The 21960-nt window shown below is 37.9% G+C and overlaps 1 protein-coding gene and 1 non-coding gene across 2 annotated transcripts in view; one reads left to right on the top strand and one right to left on the bottom strand.

Annotated features, from left to right (window-relative positions):
- Positions 1 to 21960, top strand: part of LOC123309167 (protein dachsous) — a 283358-nt gene that overhangs the window by 108077 nt on the left and 153321 nt on the right. The gene's annotated exons all lie outside the window — the stretch shown is intronic.
- On the bottom strand, positions 21491 to 21564 carry Trnaa-ggc. Its single transcript has one exon. It is a non-coding gene; the product is annotated as a tRNA-Ala (tRNA).

The raw sequence follows: 21960 nt of genomic DNA, 5'->3' as shown, positions 1-21960 counted from the left end.
AATAAAATCTCTCACATATAAATGAGAATAGTTTCTGATCATTTCAAGTATATGAAAGAATTATAATATGGCCAGTAATTCGCAAAAAATTACCAACATCCTCGATGCTACACTGAAAACTGTGTTCAGAGTGTATTACCCCAAAGATTCTCATAATGAACAGACACATTAAGTCGTGGTTTCTCATATAAGCACGTCTGTGAGATGTACCAACATAAAAAACGAAATGTCGTTATTTTTATAGGGACGTTCCTCCCGCCGGAAATTGCTGGTTGCAACATGTAAGGTGTCAAATTTTCGGCGGTCACCTTTAATACCCCCCAAAATCGATATTGAATAATTATTGCGCAAAAACAATACACCCCGTTGATACCCTTTAGTCCGTCCGAAAATACAACCCATAACCATAGATTATGCTGGAACCGCTCATTACTCAACTCTGTGCTCAATCGAAACGGAGATTATCGGATCACAGATTGAACCGCTCGGTTTGACCCATCACAATTTCTCCAAAATTATATTACTTTGCATTTTCGGAATCAATTCGGGAAGATTGTTCCTAATTACCTTTAATGATGGAGTCATCAAATGTAAGAGTTGGAGCTGAATTGCCGTAAATGCTCGGGCAATTTTTCTCATCGCTACAACGCGCGTCGCCTACCAGTCTGCAAAATTCACTACCGCTCATACTGATCAATTAAAATCCCATATATCATCTGTATACATATAGAGTCATTCGGGGCAACTGTGTGCACTTTTGCCTTTCAAGCCATACCCTGTTTCAAATGTTGAAGCTAGAAAAATTAAAACATATTCATGAGATAGAGAATTTTCTAATCTATAAAAAAACATCAAAAGCAAACAAACAAAAACGTTTTCTTTCCGCAAAAAAGAATTTAGTAGAGAAAGTCGAAGTGCGTTCACTTGCCCCGTATTGCGGGTAAGTGTGCGCACCCTCACGGGGTAAGTGAACGCAGTGCTTTGTGAACCACACAATCAAAACAAATTACAAAATAATGTCATCAAAATGTTACAATATTAGAGAAATGCTGTTTATTGTCAATACAGAAGCGCCTTTTTACAAGCAGTGCATTATTGTTCGTGCGACAATTCTTGGTGAACACCACACTTGATACATTCCCCTGTTGGTGGCTCTTCATATTTTTCTGAACAAATAGGACAATATTGATCGAGTCTTACCAAGAAAATCAACAATGTCATAATTTATTCCTCACTGAACTAATGCCCTTATAATGAATCTATGCGCACACTTACCCGCGCACACTTTCCCCAGTAAGCCAAGATTTGAATTGACATTCTTATAGAGTTAAGCAGCTAAGAGAACCCAAATTTTTATTATATATTTAGATTAATATGAGCACGATAGAATAAAAAATTGTTTAACACTGAGGGACTCGGAACTTGGACCTGGCAGAATTTGCAGAGATGCTAAAAATTAACAAGAAAACTAGTGAATTTGATTGATTGCAAATAAAAAGTTAAAGAAACGTGGCACGGCGCACTCCTATGAAAAACTAATATGGCGATTCTGCGCCCTTGCTTCACCCAAATGAACCCCTCTTTCATACATTGCATAGTCGAGATATACGCACTGCGCACACTTACCCACTGCGCTCAGTTATCCCGAATGACTCTACGTCTCAATCTTGACCTTTATGACCAGTTTATTGAAAATACCCCAATAATTTCTAACAGAAAAAATCTTCCAAAGACTAACAGTGTAGCAAGAAAAAGCTCTAAAACGATTGGGGTGGAAGAATTCATTAGCAAATTCAATTCATCTCAAGAACTATCTGCCATATTCTGCTGAAATTTTGTGAATTCATCAATGTTCGAAATTCATGTGAAATTTTAAGCCTGAATTATATCATCTTATCGAAACTTATTCAGACATATAATAGCCATTTGTATAAAAATCGATAAATGTTAATGGTTATTGGCTAGTTCGATATACATTGTAACATTTATTTTTATACTAATAGTTGTTATGTATTTGAATTTATATCGATTTTTATTTTTCGACATTTTTATATGAAGCCATTATTCTCTTGCTTATTATATTTTCTGTTTATTTTTATGATCTTTTTGTTTCAGGTAAGAATTTCTGACTCTACTTCCTGATGCCTTCCAATACTGTGGTGAGTTTGAATTTTTTAAAGCGAAAAGAACATACAGTTACTAATGTTCTTGTTATAAGATTTTTCTCTGACTCTCTTAACTAACTTAGTTTATCAAATTTCCATTCCGAGATAACTTTTTATCGTTTTCACTGTCCAAAGTGTGTTGACCCCGCGAAAATTTCTGGATGGCAGTTTTCGTCTCTTGTCTTCGACGCTGGAGAAATGGACCGGCCCTATGCAAATCTCTGACAGTTATAAAGGTGGACCAACGTGACAGAGATGTTTGTTTACAGCCCGGATCGCTTACGGAACAACTCTCGCATGCAGATCTTCGAGAACTGTCATTTATCTGTTCCTCCCCGCGCTCGGCCTCACCTCTTTCCGTATTTAGCCAGCGCGGATAGTCGAAAGCTTTATTTATATTGCCCTAAAAGTCCAGCGGAATTTAGCAGATTTAAGCTTGTGCTGTATACAATGCCATCAGATATTTCGCGGACAGTGTCTGTTTTCTTTTTCTCCGTTCGGCAAACGGACGGTGTCTACGTTTCGCCAAAATTTAATGGAAAGGGGAATGATAAAATTGTTCGATTCTTTGTTTTCTGTCGCTGGGAAGGAGGAGTCGCTGATTGGTGTCTCTTGGTCAGATCGAGCTTAAGCTTGGTGCGAACGAAGGGTGTATTTTTTAAATCTTATATCACTGAACTATGTAAAGATCGGGCATAGAGTCATTCGGGGCAACTGTGCGCACTTTTGCCTTTCAAGCCATACCCTGTATCAAATGTTGAAGCTAGGAAAATTAAAACATATTCATAAGATAGAGAATTTTCTAATCTATAAGAAAACATCAAAAAGCAAACAAACAAAAACGTTTTCTTTCCGCAAAAAAGAATTTAATAGAGAAAGTCGGAGTGCGTTCACATGCCCCGTATTGCGGGTAAGTGTGCGCACCCTCACGGGGTAAGTGAACGCAGTACTTTGTGAACCACACAATCGAAACAAATTACAAAATAATGTCATCAAAATGTTACAATATTAGAGAAATGCTGTTTATTGTCAATACAGAAGCGCCTTTTCACAAGCAGTGCATTATTGTTCGTGCCACAATTCTTGGTGAACACAACACTTGATACATTCCCCTGTTGGTGGCTCTTCATATTTTTCTGAACAAATAGGACAATATTGATCGAGTCTTAACCAAGAAAATCAACAATGCAATAATTTATTCCTCACTGAACTAATGCCCATATAATGAATCTATGCGCACACTTACCCGCGCACACTTTCCCCAGTAAGCCAAAATTTGAATTGACGTTCTTATAGAGTTGAGCATCTAAGAGAACCTAAAATTTTTTACTATATATTTAGATTAATATGCCCATGATCGAATAAAATATTGTTTAACACTGAGGGACTCGGAACTTGGACCTGGCAGAATGTGCAGAGATGCTAAAAATTAACAAGAAAACTAGTGAATTTGATTGATTGTAAATAAAAAGTTAAAGAAACATGGCACGGCGCACTCCTATGAAAAACTAATATGGCGATTCTGCGCCCTTGCTTCACCCAAATGAACCCCTCTTTCATACATTGCATAGTCGAGATATACGCACTGCGCACACTTACTCACTGCGCTCAGTTACCCCGAATGACTCTACAGAGTGTTTCACCTTAATCGTCTATGTGAATTATTCATGTTTCGGTCGTAGGGGCAGACCTCGTTATTTAACAGAAAGAAAAAGGAGGATCAGATCTCAAACGCGCAACGGGTGTTACGGATTCGTTAGCCAGCCAGAACCAAGACACTCTCGATGGGCAATGGAGCCGAGCTCAAGTTTCAAAACTACGAGATTGCAGGTTGGGGAGAAACAGAGCACGACGTTGGGAAACATTCCTCTAGTGTCTGTTGTCTACTCCCAACGGGTTTGCGCGCCAGCCAGAAATCTTACTTCAAATTTGGGAGAAGTGAATGAATATTCCAATTGTCTTGAGGTTAGAGTAGGGTGAGTTCCGGAGACTTGCTCAGGTAAAAGACTTGAACCACCTCAAATATTTCAATTCAAATTTTGCGCTACCGATATCGTAAACAGCTTGCGACATACTCGAGTAACAAAGCACAACTAGTGGCGGCTCCATTTTGGCCGCCATCAGAACAATCCGGGATTGAGAGGGTTCAACGTAATTTTGTTGTTAGGAAGTAAGAAATTGAATACTTTTTGTTTGTTACACTGTCTTAAATTTTTGATATATGCGTCTAGTTTTATTGCTTTCATTGATTAATGTTGTTCTACAAACGATGAGCCTTTTTAATAATAGTTGTAAAAGTTTTAAGAAAACTTCTGTTGAAAAGACTAAAAGGGAGTGCTGGAGACTTGACCGATGCTATGGTTGGGAGACCTAATTAGTTGTCCAAATTTCCAGCACTGAGCTTAGATGATAGTTTGCTTCAAAAAAACAAAAATTGAATAATAGAAATAACTATAAAAAAATATACGAAATTCCAAAAAAGTAAAAAACATCTCGGAAATAAGTGAGAGTGACTCTGAAATAGAAATTATGTTATTCATACACTGATACATATGATGATGAAAACATTGACATAGGCAATCGTTGGTCATTAGAAATTGTTTTCTTTCAATGTTTTTCCTGATAAACAAACTCATGGTCAAGTCTCTCTCAGTTGGAGAAACAAAGTTAGAGGCTGAGGTAAAAGTTCCACAAGATTCATTGGAATTCATATTCTGAACCTTCGAAATACCATAATCAGCAAGTAAAAAAGTTGAGATATACAAATATTTGAGTTGCTTGGCTCGATATATTCAGCTTGGGTTGATTCGTATCGATGTAACCTAACATTCAAGATCCACCTCGACTTTCAGCCCTAGTCATTATACAGCTGGCCTATGCGTAAGCAAAAGGCCAGCGGAATGAGCAGGCAGCGTAAGTTGATGGCCTTTGGGCTCATCAACGGCCTCCGTATCTCGAATTCCACCAAAGTGAGCGAGCGAAGGTGTAATCAGAAATATTATTCATGGATTATTCTGAGCATACTCACATAGTTTATTCGATACCATACATAGATAAGCAATCGTATTAACATCGAATTACCGTGGCAGGTGATTCAAAACGGATTATTCTACGATTCTGACTGGCAGTGTGCGAATGCCCTGTGCGTTGAATCCTATAATCCCACCCCAAGACTGTAATTACCGGAATACAGTTACTCAAATGATACGAATTTTCTTTTTCTTTCGTTCTCATCCGTACCGATCTACTTCACCTTCGAATTGTAATATATAATCATGAAAATTATATATCAATTCCACGTGTACTTGAACCAGTTGGTATGTGAAAAAATATGTGAAAAAGCCACGGTTCAAAGGATACCATCGGACGAGGTCGTAAAAGTATTTTTATGGTCGATCACCACCCTTGAAAACATCGCGACTATCTATTTAAGCCTCAGGGAGTTGAATTATGAAAATTGTATGATTACAAGGGGTGATTCCTTATCAAAAAATAGTGTGGGTCTTTCACATAATTTTTCCCCATTTAATTACAATCGAACGGGAATGCCGAGATAGATGAAATTCTCAGATTTATTACTAAAAGAGTTGCTCTTTCAGAATATATATATAGGTTTAGATCTACGATAATTTTCCTGGAAGATAAATCACTATGAAGATGACCTTCGAAAAATTCCCAAAAAGTTGGGTTCAGTTACAACTTCCTCAAGACCGAACGGTTGTGCCGAAATGGATGAAATTCTCAGATTTATTACTAGGAGAGTTGCTCTTTCAGAATATGCATCAGGTTTAGATCTACGATAATTTTCCTGGAAGATAAATCACTATGAAGATGACCTTCGAAAAATTCCCAAAAAGTTGGGTTCAGTTACAACTTCCTCAAGACCGAACGGTTGTGCCGAAATGGATGAAATTCTCAGATTTATTACTAGGAGAGTTGCTCTTTCAGAATATGCATCAGGTTTAGATCTACGATAATTTTCCTGGAAGATAAATCACTATGAAGATGACCTTCGAAAAATTCCCAAAAAGTTGGGTTCAGTTGAAACTTCCTCAAGACCGAACGGTTGTGCCGAAATGGATGAAATTCTCTGATTTATTACTAGGAGAGTTGCTCTTTCAGAGTATGTGTAACATTTAGATCTGCGATAATTTTTCTGGAAGATAAGCGACTCGAAACTTGACCTTCGAAATCACCTCTTGAAAATTTTCGCTATCGTTCAATCATAACCTGTGTATTAACATGAAGTTTCTGGCAAAAACTAAAAACAACAGAAAAAGTCTAAAGACTGTCCGTGAATATACAATCTCGTCATAAAGAGAAGCTTGTTTTAGTTGGGACAGCCTGAGCCTGGATACATTCAACCAGTCGCAATGTGGCAGTTGTCTCGGTTCGAAGACTTGTACTGATTGAGTCCCTTTAAAATATTCATTCGGCGAAGAACTGACCGTAAAATATTCCGAATTTCGGAAGACCTTACAAAAGTCCGTGCAGCAGGTATTTTAACTAAGTATATCGTTAACTAAAGGCATTGTTCGAGAAGGCCGAAGGCATTTCAGGATGACAACGCCATATTTTTTCCTGCAGTCGCCATTCTCCGATCAAGATAGACTGCGACCCTTAAATTTGCCGAGTCAAGGACCTCTATATTATGCGGAATTATGCACTCCCGACTGCAATATTTGTTTTTGGGTGTGCAGATCGCTATTTAATGATATATTATTATTTACTGTGGATGGAATCCACGTTTCTTTTTGCGCTTACCAGGACTACTCGTTGGAGGAGGAGTTCGAGGAAATGCGCATCAGTGGTACAGATTGGTTGTAATTTGTGGAGATTGAAAGATTTCAATTATTCGACTCGGGCACTTTTTAGTGCTTTGAGATCTGTGTCGTCGATGCGGATGTTGAACAACTTACATCTTTTGACGTAGTCCCTACTTAGACTTAGGGAGACGATTCCTCAATGAAAATAAGCAGGGGTAGTTCATATAAAAAAATTTCTAAATCGTCTTCCCTTCCAAGATACAGCCTTTGGAAGGTGATGACGAGTTGACAGTTTTTAATTTTTTTCTCGGGTTATAAAAAACACTGTGTCATGAAACAACACATAATATGAAGCACTAAGTAGATGTTACTCACACAATTTTTTAGATTTCATAACTTTATTATTAGGGGTTGAAAATAACAACCTCTTATGATTCTCCTTCAAAAATTGTTTTCGTGGGATAGATTTTCGAAAAATAAAATACTCTTATGGTTTTCCATTCAATTCTGGAGAAAAAAAGTCCCCTGCTAAATTTCGATACAGTCGATACTTTTCACGAAATAAATAAAAACTTACAAGCAGTATACGAAGGTCTATGAGGCAGAGTGTTGTTGACGCATGTATTTTAGGAGGTAGTCTTTCTATAGAACACTATGGAACGAACAGTGATCGGAACTGCTTGTAATTTTTCATTTATTCCGAGAAAAGTATCGACTGTATCGAAATTTTGCAAGAGACTTTTTTTCTCCAGAATTGAATGGGAAACCATAAGAGTATTTTATTTTTCGAAAATCTATCCCACGAAAACAATTTTTGAAGGAAAATCATGAGAGGTTATTATATTCAACCCCTTATAATAAAGTTATGAAATCTAAAAAAATGTGTGAGTAACATCTACTTACTGCTTCATATTATGTATAGTTTCATGACTTAGTGTTTTTTAGAACCCGTAAAAAAAATCAAAAACCGTCAACTCGTCATAGCCTTCCAAAGGCTCTATCTTGAAGGGAGGTCGATTTCGAAAAAATATTATAGGAACTACCCCTACTTAATTTCGTCGAGGAATCATCTCCCTGAGTCCTATGCATTTGTTTACAGACATGCTGTATAGTATATCAAAAATAAGTTAAAAAAATTAGTCAAGAAATGGGACTGAAACTTTATATCAAAACCTATACCGGAAAGCTTTTGTTTTCAAAATATACGTTGTTGAAGTTACAGTGCTGGATATGTAGTTTCCTGAGGACAGCTGTTTTTATTTCTTTTCGAAACTGTTGGAGCAAAGTTGTTGTAAGGCCTGCCGCAGACATGCAACTTTTCAGTTTTGCAACTGTTTAGTTGCAGAAGTGAGTACAATGCATTTATATGGGGCCCCGCACACATGCAACTAAATAGTTGCAGCGATTGCCTTTGTGTGCGCCCTCGAACCACTTGCAATCAAACTGTTGCGCAACTGAAAAGTTGCATGTCTGCGGCAGGCCTTAATCTGTACACACGTCTAATTTTTGGGTCTTTATGGAATAAATTACAACGGTTGATCCACGTCAAGTAAGCGACGGGTAATGTAAAGGAAGTGTTAGTCTTCATTTTGATTTTTTGGTTGACGGAATATTAATATTCACTTATACCCATCCCTGTTTATGCTTTTGCAGTATAAGTGGGCACTGTGGGCACCTTTTTATTCGAAACAAAAAAACAGGAGTCATTTCTAACGCTCGGATTCGATCTCGAATCGAAACATTCGAATCGGAGCAACAAGTTATCATGAACAAAAAAAAAAGTTGTAACGCGCTGTGTTACTTCCTCCAGACCCAGTATTATCACTGTATTATTTCTTATCGAATTATATTGTATATCATACCTTATCGTAATTACATCGGGTTCTGTTCCTCAATCTACGGACCACAGAAGGCAATCCGAAGGACCTTGGATACGTGCTGAACATCAGCCAAACAGAATAGCCTCCAAGCCGCAATGACACAGTCGGAACCCTATCATTACCCTCCCTGCGTGCCCCCTGAAATTATACAGTATCGTCCTCCCCACTTTCTATAATTATTATTCGAATTGCCATACTGTATGTGGATGGTAGATAAAACTTCTGTTCGGATAATGCTTTTCGAAAAACTAACAAGACAACGATGTGCGGTAAACTCAGTCGTCTATCTTCCCTACACATTCCAACGCGTACCTACCATTCAATAGGGTTAGCCTGAAAGAGTTTGAATGGGTTTTTGTTGAGCAGTCATCTCGAAAATATTACTAATGACTGTGGGAAGTTAGATAACCAGGAGCAGGAGCAGGAGATAGACAAAATCGACTGTCTGCAATGAAAAACGTAAAATATTTAATAAAACCACAGTGAATATTCGGCTGGTGCCTATATTTCATCAGTACCGTCATCGAATAAAATTTATACCATTTTACTGGATTCTCTCACCACTTCACCTGCAACACTGCCTTCCAGATTCAGAGTTTTAATGAAGTGTGAAGGTTTTTGGGATATTACTTCCCATGCACTTCCACAAGCTTCTTGTGCGAAGAATTTTTCTCTCTTTCCCACAGAGTCTGTGTTTCTGATTAACCTATTCCCATAAGATGCTTCTTTATGCGACAGTTGGGAGGTATAGATCAATCTTATTGAGATCCACATACCCTTTGGATCTTGCAGTTTTGAAGTTCTGTAGGATATTTTGGATTGGTCTATCTATGAAGGATTGCACCAGTGTTTACTCCTTCTGCCTGAACTATTTCTTATAGGTGCACCTTCCTGTATCACAGAATCGTTTTGGGGAAGTAAATGGCATTCGTGATATTTTTCTAGCAATAGTATTGGCCATTCTGTTTTCTTTGATTCTCAACTGATACAGTTTGTTTAAATTATTGATCCTCAGCTCTGGAGGAGTATCATTCTGATATTCATATCGCCATCCGTTCCTGATTATTCAGAACACTAATATCCAAACCACGTTCTTAATTCACTCGTGAAATTTTGCGGATTTCGTGAAGAATTTATTTCAGATTTTATAACAGCGATTCAAGTTTTTATGAAACTGTGTATTCACGAAAATGACTCAATCGCCGCTCCGTAGCGTGCCATATCATATTGACGACAGCGGACGAAAAGTGTCTGCGGTCGAAAAATATTTTTGTGTAAGAATAGACGTATTTTTGTTCGGAAATTAGTAAGTAGGGGTTGATTTTGCTGTTGAAGTCGACGAAAGAATAATTTCCGCAGAATTTTCGAATTTTCCGCGAAATCACCGTATAATCACTCTTCGAATCCGACTTGAATGGGAAAAAGGCACAATATTTCAGCATCAAGTCGTAACGAGGGCTGCGTAGGTGACCGCAGCATCCTGCATTGCTTTATATAAACGTCTCTAAAAAATATTTACGATCGTTCAGTATCCCCAAATGTGTTTCTACATAAGAATGTCCCCGCTCCGTGCCATACCCATAAATATGGCCGGCGTGGTACATCCACGGCCTTCTTCGACACCAGACAACTGGGTTGTATATCGGTAACATACCTTAATTAATTTGAATGTTATCTGCACATACAAATTAAACTGAGGCAGTTACTCGTTAACGGTAAACGTAGTTTATGTAAACGAGTCGCTTTTGTTCACATTGCTACAAATGAGCAGATCAAGCGAGGACCGTATTCGTTAAGGAAATGTACAAATTTAATGAACGGGAATGCAGACGCTTGCTGTTGTAGGTTTTGGCGGATTTATCAGGACACGACTTCCACAAAGTCGTGGATTCCGAATCGGTTCATCCGTTTCGCAGCTTTTCAAGGGTATTCTCGTGGGTATCACACTGCCAATAAAAAATTAGAGTACTACTCACGTGATGACAGCAGCTTTTGCGCGCTAGTTCAAATTCATAACTAGGGTAGACAACGATAAAGGTTGCTCAAAGAAAATGAAATTTTATGGCACATGCTGACTTATACGAATTTGTTTCACTTCCTGGATCATTGAATGGACTCCTGGCTCTGATCATGTTTCTGCTCATATAAAAGATCGTAGGGATAAAACAATAAATCTTTTAGCGGTATCTGTAAGTAACAGACTTCACCTCTCCTTGGTTGTAAAACTACAGTCATATTTGGACATACGTAATCCATCCGCCATGCATAAGCGCTGAAAACAGCTTCTTGGAATCGAAAAATTCCGCATCTCGTGATACACTATACTCTCCGAACAGATGCAGATAACTGTTCTTGCAAGTTCCCATATCTTCAGCTACTCGATTATTATTATAATTCTAGATTGTGAAGCATCTCCGAAGGTTCAAATTGATGCTCTAGCGTTATTAGTCCGTTGATGTAACGAAGGAAATAAATGTAATCCCGAATAATACAGGAAAAGGAAAAGTACCTCATCATATAACCTCAAAATTAATAATGCGAAAGGAATGTGCTATCTAATTAGCTGACGGTAAAAACGACAAATGCCTGCGCATTCCCACTAGGGATTGCTCCGATAAAAGGTACAGCAATTTGTTCTCGAATTCTTGAGTAATATACGGGGTGAACAAACTAAAACACGTGCCTATCCTAACCGCTCATAAAAATACACAGATGACAAAACAACCGGTATTATTTATGAATTTTTATATACATGTGTTAGGAGGGTTAGAAAAAAAATCGATCAAAATTTGGGAATAATGCAACCATAGCAACAAAAAGGAAAAATTAATAAATTGTTAGACGGTAATACAAAAATCACTCTGTAGATATATGGATGAAAATCTGATCGTATCCTACACTGACCTAATCCAATACATTCCTAGAAATTCTTCAAAATCAAGTCAGTAATCTGTTTTCCACGTCAAATGTCGCCTAGTAGGTATGTTTTGGAATTATGTAGGTACTTGAAAGGGCTTTTAATCGAGAAAACTGAGGGGTACCTACTCTTGTTGTCTTTAATAGGCAGTACTTCTGCAATCATGAAAATACCACCCCTCAATAAAATCCTCGCATTTTTGGAAAAATGACAAGAACATAAGGATACATAAGGACTTCTTCCTGTATGTACTTGGTCACTTCCATATCGACATATTCCGATACCAAACTGAATCTTCTTCGGAAGGGTTTCACCAGCACATGTGCGATCGCCCCTTGTGGCAGATTTATGGCCGCAGATCCGAATCTGCGAACCAGAGAATAATATACGAGTGGTTGCGTCCCGAAAATCGCATCCACCAACGCCACCTGGTGACAGGTCTGGCCGGAGGTTGTACCTCTCTCGCTGTCGACTTATACCACGAGCAGATCTCATCGATTCCTCGAACTCGAATATTTTAATCTGGAATGACATCGGAAGGCGAACAGAGACGATGACCTCTGAACGAAATTTGGTGCCGGCAAGGAAAAGGAACTAGTACTGGATGTCATGCAAATCAGTAACGGCCATGTTTGTCTCGATGGCAGAATTTGCTCGTTGTGTTTGGGATTCCATAACGCCAAGCTATAGAAACTCTTGGATGATAAGGGATATATAATATTTTAACAGTAGATTCTTGAGGTAGCAAGAAACACTTGTTTCCTCTTCCATTTTTTCCGAATCAGCTCGGTTAAAATGATACAGGCTGTTGAAAAACCAGAAAAAAATCATTTTTATCTCACAAACGGTTTTATCGAATAAAATGAATTTCGGAATATAGTTTTTCAGTGTCAGATTAATATAAGGGGACCTTGGACCCTGTAGAGTACCTGTACCAAAAATTAGACCTCTATATAGGGGGAATTGTCCAGGACAGAATAGTAAAAAAACGATCATTGTACATACTCGAGCGTGTCAGATTAAGATATATGTGGTTAATTACATGTTGAAAAGTATATATTCTCTTAATCTGACAATTTAAGTGTGTTTAAGTGTGTCGAAAATGTGTGGGAGGGCGCCAAATCTGCAAAAAAAACGTCACGTGTACATTCTCGAGCGCGGTGGCGTTTTTTCTTATTTTGAAGCTAATGATTCAAGAATTACGGAAAAAATATAATCTGACAGTTTTAGCGAGCCGAAACAATAAAAATTGGCCATAAAGGTCACAAAAATCGGTTTTTTTGAATTTACTCCTTTCCCGGGCTTCAAATCTTTTTCGCATTCATTATAAGAGTTGTAGAGCATAACATTTTCTAAAAATTTTGTCCCAAGCAATTTTTTCTACGTTCAAACGTTTTTGAGATATATGGCGATTAATGCGTGGTGTTTAGCGATACATGCTGAAGCGAAAATTCACTAGTTGGAAAATAGTACATTCTAAGATTCAGTCACAGACAACACTAAAATTTCCGTGACTAATTTCATAATTGTCATCATAGAAATACCTTGTCATTTTGACAATTGTAGGTTAGACTGGAATTCTACATTGACCTTGCCCTTTCGCATGTGTGGCTAAGCTTCTTGCCCTTATGGCCCTCTAACTCGAGAACGGTCAAGAGTATGTAAAATTGCTTCAGACAAAAGTTGTGTAGAATTTTATTATCTACAACTTTCATAATGAATACAAAAACGATTAGAGGTACAGGGAGGGGAATATTCGAAAAAAGGGGATTTTTATCATCTTCAAAGTGTCAGATTAAGAAAACCCCCCTGATTAGTGTCAGACGAGGTGTCAGATTAATGGGTCAATGAAAAATTGGCTACATTGGCTGAATACAACTCTTTTTGAAAGATCCACAGAAATGCAGTTTCACAGATTTAGCTATAGTTATTCTAAAGGTAATTGTGTTTTTCAAGGGGTGAAATAGCTCATTATGAAAATTTTAAATGTCTTCACCTTTTTTATCAGGGCCGAATCGGAAAGAATGGTATAGGAAAAAATTGTTTCTTTTGATCGCAAAAATCACCCTGATAGAGAGCTTGCGTTCGTTGGCGTTCGAGCTTTGGTCTGGACGTGGCATTAACCTTGGCACATCGATGTAAAAAACATAGTTTAGAGAAACATCGATTTTCCTTCATTCCCTAGTGGATGAAACGCGAATCTTCCGTTCAGATTCGAATCGGTGAAAACGGCCCGAATATGCAATTCCATAAAGAACAGGTTTTGCTCTAAAACTGGGCTCTAGGAATTCAAATGCCCGTACGAAATAGACGAAACCGCCATGAAAATATTCCCTGCTCGTGGACGACAGTCGGCGATAACAATCCTGGGCCGAGGAAAAAAAACTCGCATTGAAGTAATCGCCGTTTCGTTCGGTCTGGAAGATAATCATTCGAGATATTCCCAGCTATTGCTTTCACGGAGGCGTAAAATTCTTTATTTCGACCGTGGTTTTGAACGTAGCCGCCAGTCCACCGGTAAGTACAAGTGTAAATATGCTAGTCATATTGTATAATTGAAAATCGCAGGTAATGGACAAATGAAACCGCGTTTTTATGCCGGCCAATTATAAACGAGGGTCGTGGATTGGAATTTTACACGAGATTTTTTAGTTTTCGACGATTTTCCGCCTCTGTTCTCAGAGTGGACAAAAACGTCTGAATCGTTTTAATATTGAATAGAATTCGAGTTAAGATAAAAAAGGAAATAGTGGAAAAATCTGTGAAAAATATATTCAAGAGAAAAGGCAGAACACAATTCAATTAAGGGTTTCATCTGGTAGACCGAAGCAAGCCGAAAAAGCTCTAGAAAAACCCTCGGACAAAGTACAAAAGATGCTAGCTCAAAAGAGCTTTTGACATCATTAGAGTCATTCGGGGCAACTGTGCGCACTTTTGTCTTTCAAGCCATACCCTGTTTCAAATTTTGAAGCTAGGAAAATTAAAACATATTCATAAGATAGAGAATTTTCTAATCTATAAGGAAACATCAAAAAGCAAACAAACAAAAACGTTTTCTTTCCGCAAAAAAGAATTTAATAGAGAAAGTCGGAGTGCGTTCACATGCCCCGTATTGCGGGTAAGTGTGCGCACCCTCACGGGGTAAGTGAACGCAGTGCTTAGTGAACCACACAATCAAAACAAATTACAAAATAATGTCATCAAAATGTTACAATATCAAAGAAATGCTGTTTATTGTCAATACAGAAGCGCATTTTTACAAGCAGTGCATTATTGTTCGTGCCACAATTCTTGGTGAACACAACACTTGATACATTTCCCTGTTGGTGGCTCTTCATATTTTTCTGAACAAATAGGACAATATTGATCGAGTCTTAACCAAGAAAATCAACAATGTCATAATTTATTCCTCACTGAACTAATGCCCATATAATGAATCTATGCGCACACTTACCCGCGCACACTTTCCCCAGTAAGCCAAAATTTGAATTGACGTTCTTATATAGTTGAGCAGCAAAGAGAACCTAAAATTTTTTATTATATATTTAGATTAATATGCCCATGATCGAATAAAATATTGTTTAACACTGAGGGACTCGGAACTTGGACCTGGCAGAATGTGCAGAGATGCTAAACAAGAAAACTAGTGAATTTGATTGATTGCAAATAAAAAGTTAAAGAAACGTGGCACGGCGCACTCCTATGAAAAACTAATATGGCGATTCTGCGCCTTTGCTTCACCCAAATGAACCCCTCTTTCATACATTGCATAGTCGAGATATACGCACTGCGCACACTTACCCACTGCGCTCAGTTACCCCGAATGACTCTACAGCTGGCACACTTATCGAGGTGTTAAGCTTTCGTTGGACCTCCCTGTATGTCCTCTACTGTATCGGAATCGTAGGTTGACTGAAGACTTAATATGTTATTTCCAAATAAAAAGCTATATCGATATTGCTTTCTCAGCCAACGTGAACCGCCTGTACATGTGACATTGCGATGAAGGCATTAATTGAGCCATAATTTTTATATCTCCATTTACCGACTCACTAGAGACTTTATTGCAAGCGGCGAATCGTCGAGCAATCTAAAACAATATAATTCAACGTAGAGCATGAGGTAAGCGATATTTCTTCAGGGAACCATCACCAGAATCCATCACCGATATTACCAGCCGAGCGAAATAAAATAACTAAGATCTGATGTTATTTTTCAACCTTACTCGGTTATTACATTTCTCGGAACTCTCCAGTTCGCCACTCGCTAGCTTGCGCTTTTCAAACGATACTAATAGAATTTTTTGTCGACATTGTTCGTGCAATTTCATATCGTACTTGTTCAATTAATGTTGAGACATGGAGCTGAATAATGCTCTGGCTAGATCTAGAGGCTGGTCGATAATGGGACCTACACGTAGTAGCTCCAAGTAGAAAAAGGAAATAGGATTTTATTTATTATTTCGTTTAGTGAGTGACATTTAACACAAAAATCCCTTGCTTTACTCATAGTCGAAGAATATGGATTAGAAAAATAGGAAACGCCCTCATATCTCTAGTACCGACTACATTTTTGGTCACTGAAAACACAAATGACAGTGAGATGGCGCTGAAAAAGTATAGTCGATGCAGAAAAACTGTTTAATAACAGTTTTCTGTTTTATAATGGAAGGGCACGAAATTCGAATTATATTCCTTTTATTGAAGCCCCTTAAATGGGCCCTTCATGCAAGGGAAGCTTCCTCTATACAACAATTTACGTGGATGAGTAGTTGTCAATTGACTTACAGTAAAATATTCACTGCACATGGTGTAGTCAGTAGTGTTTGCAGGCTTTTACGCCCTGAAAATTTTATCGGAGTACTTAAAATAAAAATCAATGAATGACCCGAGTCACACGTATAACCAGTCTCAATACTTACATTTCCATTTTCCTTAGTAAGGTAAATAACTTCATCCTTTCGAAAAATCCATTTAGTTTGATCCACAGTTCTTCACCCTGCAAAAATTTTCGAACGATATTATGAGGTTTCCACCAAGGAATTAGACAAAAATTCAATAATCAGCAACTAGAACGAGCTAGATAAACAAAAGGCGGTTAGAGAATCAAAACATTCGAAACGTCTTTGATCGAAATGGCCATCTGCAATCTTATAAAATTTCATATGTTTCTGTAAATGGCCCTCGAATCAATTTTGACCAGTCTTAGGGTCTTAGAGACAGACACATTTGAAACACAGATGGCGCCCACATCACTTTAGTCGCTTTATTTTCCATCTTTCTACTCTATAATCTTTGTCTGTTTCAATTAGTTTTTTGATTGATTTATTCGCTCAAGTGACGCCATATCTTTCGTGAAGTACCTCGAAATAATGTCAACTTTCTACAGTTTCGAGGGATAGTTAGTGGGACAAATTGCTGAAACGAAATTGATCTCAAGCAAGGGCTCAGGATCTGATGGAAGCGACGGACTCCAAACCCGCACATTATTTTCGTCTTCGGGAGTGCGTAGCAGCAGTCCACCGACAGGATATAACCGAACAATCGTACACTAAATTGACATATCAATGCGCTATAACATCGCCATTTAATGCCACTAATCTCCGTAGAAGCATCTCTCCCATAACTTCTACGAGATCGATCTTTTGTGCGCTCTGAAAAAATCCCATAACGGTGTATCGCAGATTAGAATCCACCTACTTTCATGAGGGAACTGGTCTGTAGCTTTATTTTTACGTATATCACGGCGGTAAAGTGAATCGCGATGAAGATTTCAGATTTCTGGATTCCGTTCTTTTTTTTTTTCGCTGATGGTGAACGTTGATACGGCCGTAATGCTATGTGAATGTAGGAGTATAATTATTTCTTCATCTTCGCGTAAGATATCACGTTGCATGTTTGACTTGATAACGACGTATTTTAATTATTTTATTCAGGCACTCGACGAGGAAAAGGTGGGTCTGATTCCGAGTATATTTCTTTATTCGCCTCTTAAAAACTGGAAGCTGAAACAAGGAAATACTACCTTTCTATGGGGATAATTTAATATCCATTAGGAGAGTTCGAGCAAATTACAGGTAAATGTCTCAAAGATTTTGATTCTACAACTTTGATTTTCACGAGATCTCTAAATTCATTTCATACACTATTTTCTGAAGTGGAAAGAGACAGGGATATGGTCATTTGAAGGTTGAAATTTGAGAATCTCTTTGATTTTCTGGCTATATCTTTTTATCAGGGCCGACTCGGAAAGAATGTTAAGGGAAAAGAGTGTATCTTTTGACTTCAAGAATCTACCTTGGAATATACTGTTTATATATTTTTACGAATCAAAGATTAACCGTGTATAACAATAGATACCCAAGAATCCAACACATAATTTCAGAACAAAAATCTATTGATGACAATAGATTTTTTAACCACTGTTTAGTAATTCCAAAGAAAACCGATGGATATGTTTTTTAAATAAATATTTTTTCGTCCAGGTTGATCTACGGACGAAACTTCTGTGTGTTAATTTAACCTGTTTATTTAAAGTCTGAATTTTTCAATTATTCTATTTTCTTCCTTTTGTGATGTACCTACCCTAGACAGTCACTTCTGGTGAGAAATTTGCCCTAAATTCACTAGAGATTTTTGGAAACTATCGAACAAACTTCGTTCCCTGTTCATTTACTGTCTGAAATTTTCAATTCTTCATTGAAACTTTTTTAAACTTTTGTGGTCTATCCTAGACAGTTACTTCTGGTGATAAATTTGCACCCAGTTTCCTGGAGATTTTTGGAAGCGGATTTGGAGCTATCAACCAAACATCTCTGTTAGACGATAAACTCCCGTAGAAGCGGTTCGATTCACTTAAGGTACAAGAAAAACATTTCAGGCAATTAAATATGATAAGCGTTAAATCTTCTACTTAAATAGTGATTTTAGTTCGTATAGGTAGCCGTTTAACGGTCTGCATCTTCATTAAGTCTGTGACACAACGCACAGTCGTGGAACGCATCCCATATTATTCATTTTTTATTCAAATTAGGATCGGAAAACGCTTATCGAGTAAGAAGGCTCCACTCCATCTTCTCGTAATTGACGCAATTTGTCACATTTCTAGAAATACACCGGCTTATCGACAGAATACGCCTTCAAATGGGTTACGATAAAGATTGAAATTCGTCCCATAGCACCCTGGATTAGTTACTTGAGACATTTTCGCAGGATCATATTATGGTGAATTATTCTTCATTTACACTTAAGCAGTCTCTCAAGTTTTTGGTAGAATTCACTGTCTCATGTTGAATGCTATACCCTGAATTGTTTTATACAAAATAGTGAATACCCCAGATATGTGTGGTAGAAGTCTCGGGATTATACTTTTTTTTTCAATTTCGATTTGAAAAGTTTAAGTATCTACTCCTAACACTCTTGAATTGATGAAGTTTTGCGTAAAACCGATGCTTGCCTATTGTTCAATTCGTAACCAACCGAAAACGAATTAAAAACCATCGTAGTTAAATCGGGCGAAACGGAGGAGCGTTCGTGATCGGCCGACCGACGGTCGTCTATCGGCGTTGCGCAAAAATAATATCTCCCGAGATACCGCGTATAATGCAAAACAATTAACCGTCGTCGTCGTCGTCGCGAAGAACTTATGGCGTTATGAGGCAAAACGCGGGCAGACAGAAATAGAGCAAAAAGTTCTCGTTCACCAGCTCTATAATTACGGCCCGTCCAGCGCGACCTTGAACGTCCAAATCTTCAACGGGCTATTTCGTTATAACTCAAAACACAAAGACAACAATTTTCGTCGGTTTCTGAAACAATATAATTGTAGAACCGAGATTTTGGGGTATTGGTATTCGGCATCTCCTCCGGTCGGCGGGGGGCCAGGGGGGGCGGTAATATCGGCCCGTTCGGCCGTGCCCCAGAGGGTAATGATAGATTTGATTTGGTTGCTTCACGCAATTGACACGGGGAACACGTCAAAATCAGATATTATTTGGAAGCTATCAGAGCGCGGCCTATAATTTCAGCGCGATCGATTTCGAGATTCGTAGCCGAATCATCGATGCCGGTCTCTGATGTATGTATATGTGCGAGTGTGTGTAGTTTCTTGTTCAGCGTCAGAGTAATCTTATTAATGATCGATTAAGGAGACGTAAGAATGGCTGGTGGCTAACGCGGTCGTTCGAATCAGGATCAGAATGGGAAATTACGAATTTTGGGAGTTATTCTCAGACTTCAGCGTATCAAATCCAGGTTCTGTGGAATAGTAACGGAGGTAAACTGCTCGTGCAACTCGTGAATATTGCTTACCTACATAAACTTGACGACTATGGAGAGATTTATAATCGTTTTCAATATAATCAAGTTTTGGTGATCTGATTGGTCCCTTAGATCCTGTGATTAACAGAGCTTTGTTAACCACCCTTAATATTTAGGCTCCCATGCAAAAAAATAGGTCAACTCTGGCTTGTAGTACTTAGACGATTGGTTCCAATCAATTTGTATCAACACTGTGAGCGTAATGACAGCATCCACTAAAATCTTAAAAGGGAAGGAGGGTTGGGCGACCTTGTTTTGAAGGTACTTCGATTGCCTTTTCAGAAATCCCATACACATTTTGACCTAAAAAACGGTAGAATAGTTGCAGTAGCAAGAGTTGTAATGAAACATGAAAATAATGAAATACACTTCTGGACAAAAAACAGGGTAAACAAAATGTTCACCGAATTCATTCGATTCCTTTATAGGGTGTGCATCGATTTTGATCATCTTGTTGTCCATTTGTAGCCTACTTCAACTAGCATATCACCTGATATTGAATCTGCAGGAATTTCAATTGAGTTCAATGGTACACCTTGTGGAGGTTACTTTAGACGAAATGATAGGTCTTTCAATGAGTTTTCGAAGCCTGATCTTCTCTTCACATTTTCTTCAATAGCTCTTTCCTGAAGGGAAATACGATTTTTCTAACGAAAATATTATAAATGTCATAATTCCCATTGAAAAATTGTATTTCTTTTCAGGAAAGCGCTACTGACGTGAATTAAACAGGAAAATGTTAAAAGAAGATCAGAAGTCATGAACTCATTCGACTTGAGACCTATCATTGCGTCACTAATTATTTCCACAGAGTGTTTAGATATTTAGAGGAAATTGCAACTTTCAGTTCTACCCTGTATAACATCAATTTGAATTGAAATTTCTGCAGACTCGACATCGGGTGATAAACTAAATGAAATAGGCTACAAATAGACAACAAAATGGTCAAAATCGATGCACACCTTAAAAAGTTATTTCAAAATGAATTTGGTGAAAAAAATTTCTGTCAGTTTTTTTGTCCAGGAGTGTATTCTTACCCACTTCTGGTCACTATCCATCTTTTGAAAATCGAGTTCGAAAAACTGCCCCCATATTTCTCTAACTCTTACTCTTCAAGGGCTGCTATTCAATCCTATCGAATTTTGCTCACCCTGTACACAACTACAGAATTTTTCAATCACACCTTCGTATATCTGTATTCTGACGATTTATCTTTTCCCTGTATTCAGTGATTCTGCGAATGAATTTTTTGTTATTGTTAAGGAAATTTAGAAACAATTATAAGAGACAGAAAATTTCGACAGAAGAAATCGTAAATGGCAGCTAAACCATAGAAAACCGCTTTCTATGAAATTATCGAAGATTTCCACGAGGAAATAACAATTTTTAATATAATGGAAGTTTTGACGCCATGCAGACAATAATTATATTCTGAAAAAAGTACCTCCCAGAGCAGGACTCGAACCTACGACCCCCTTGATTGCCGGTCAGGTGCTTTACCACTGAGCCACCTAGGGAGACGTGAGGATCCATCTGCAGTGTCTGGAAACCACAATCTTCATATGTTAGTACTGACAAAAACTTCCATTATATTTAATTTTCAGACATTAAACACTTTTCTTCATCAACAATTTTTAAACTGCGATCCTTAGTTAATTCAAATTTTGCTTTCCATGCTGTCCGGTTTCTAAGTTTACTGACTATTAAACGAATATTGGTTTCTCGCGGAATATTATTTATTTTATTCTAGTGATAATGTTAAACTTCCCGAACGAACCTCACGGCCGAAAAGTAATGAAAACTCCACAACGAATCGGACAAAACACCCAGACTCGTCGGATAAGAAGGCGCGAAATTAAAAAATAATCCACATCGCATCCCTCTCATAACGAATCGCATTAGCGACCGATGAAA

Source organism: Coccinella septempunctata, chromosome 3, assembly GCF_907165205.1.
Source record: "Coccinella septempunctata chromosome 3, icCocSept1.1, whole genome shotgun sequence".
Lineage (NCBI taxonomy): Eukaryota > Metazoa > Arthropoda > Insecta > Coleoptera > Coccinellidae > Coccinella > Coccinella septempunctata.
The sequence above is the reverse complement of the archived record's forward strand: the minus strand, read 5'-3'. Positions and strand labels throughout refer to the sequence as shown.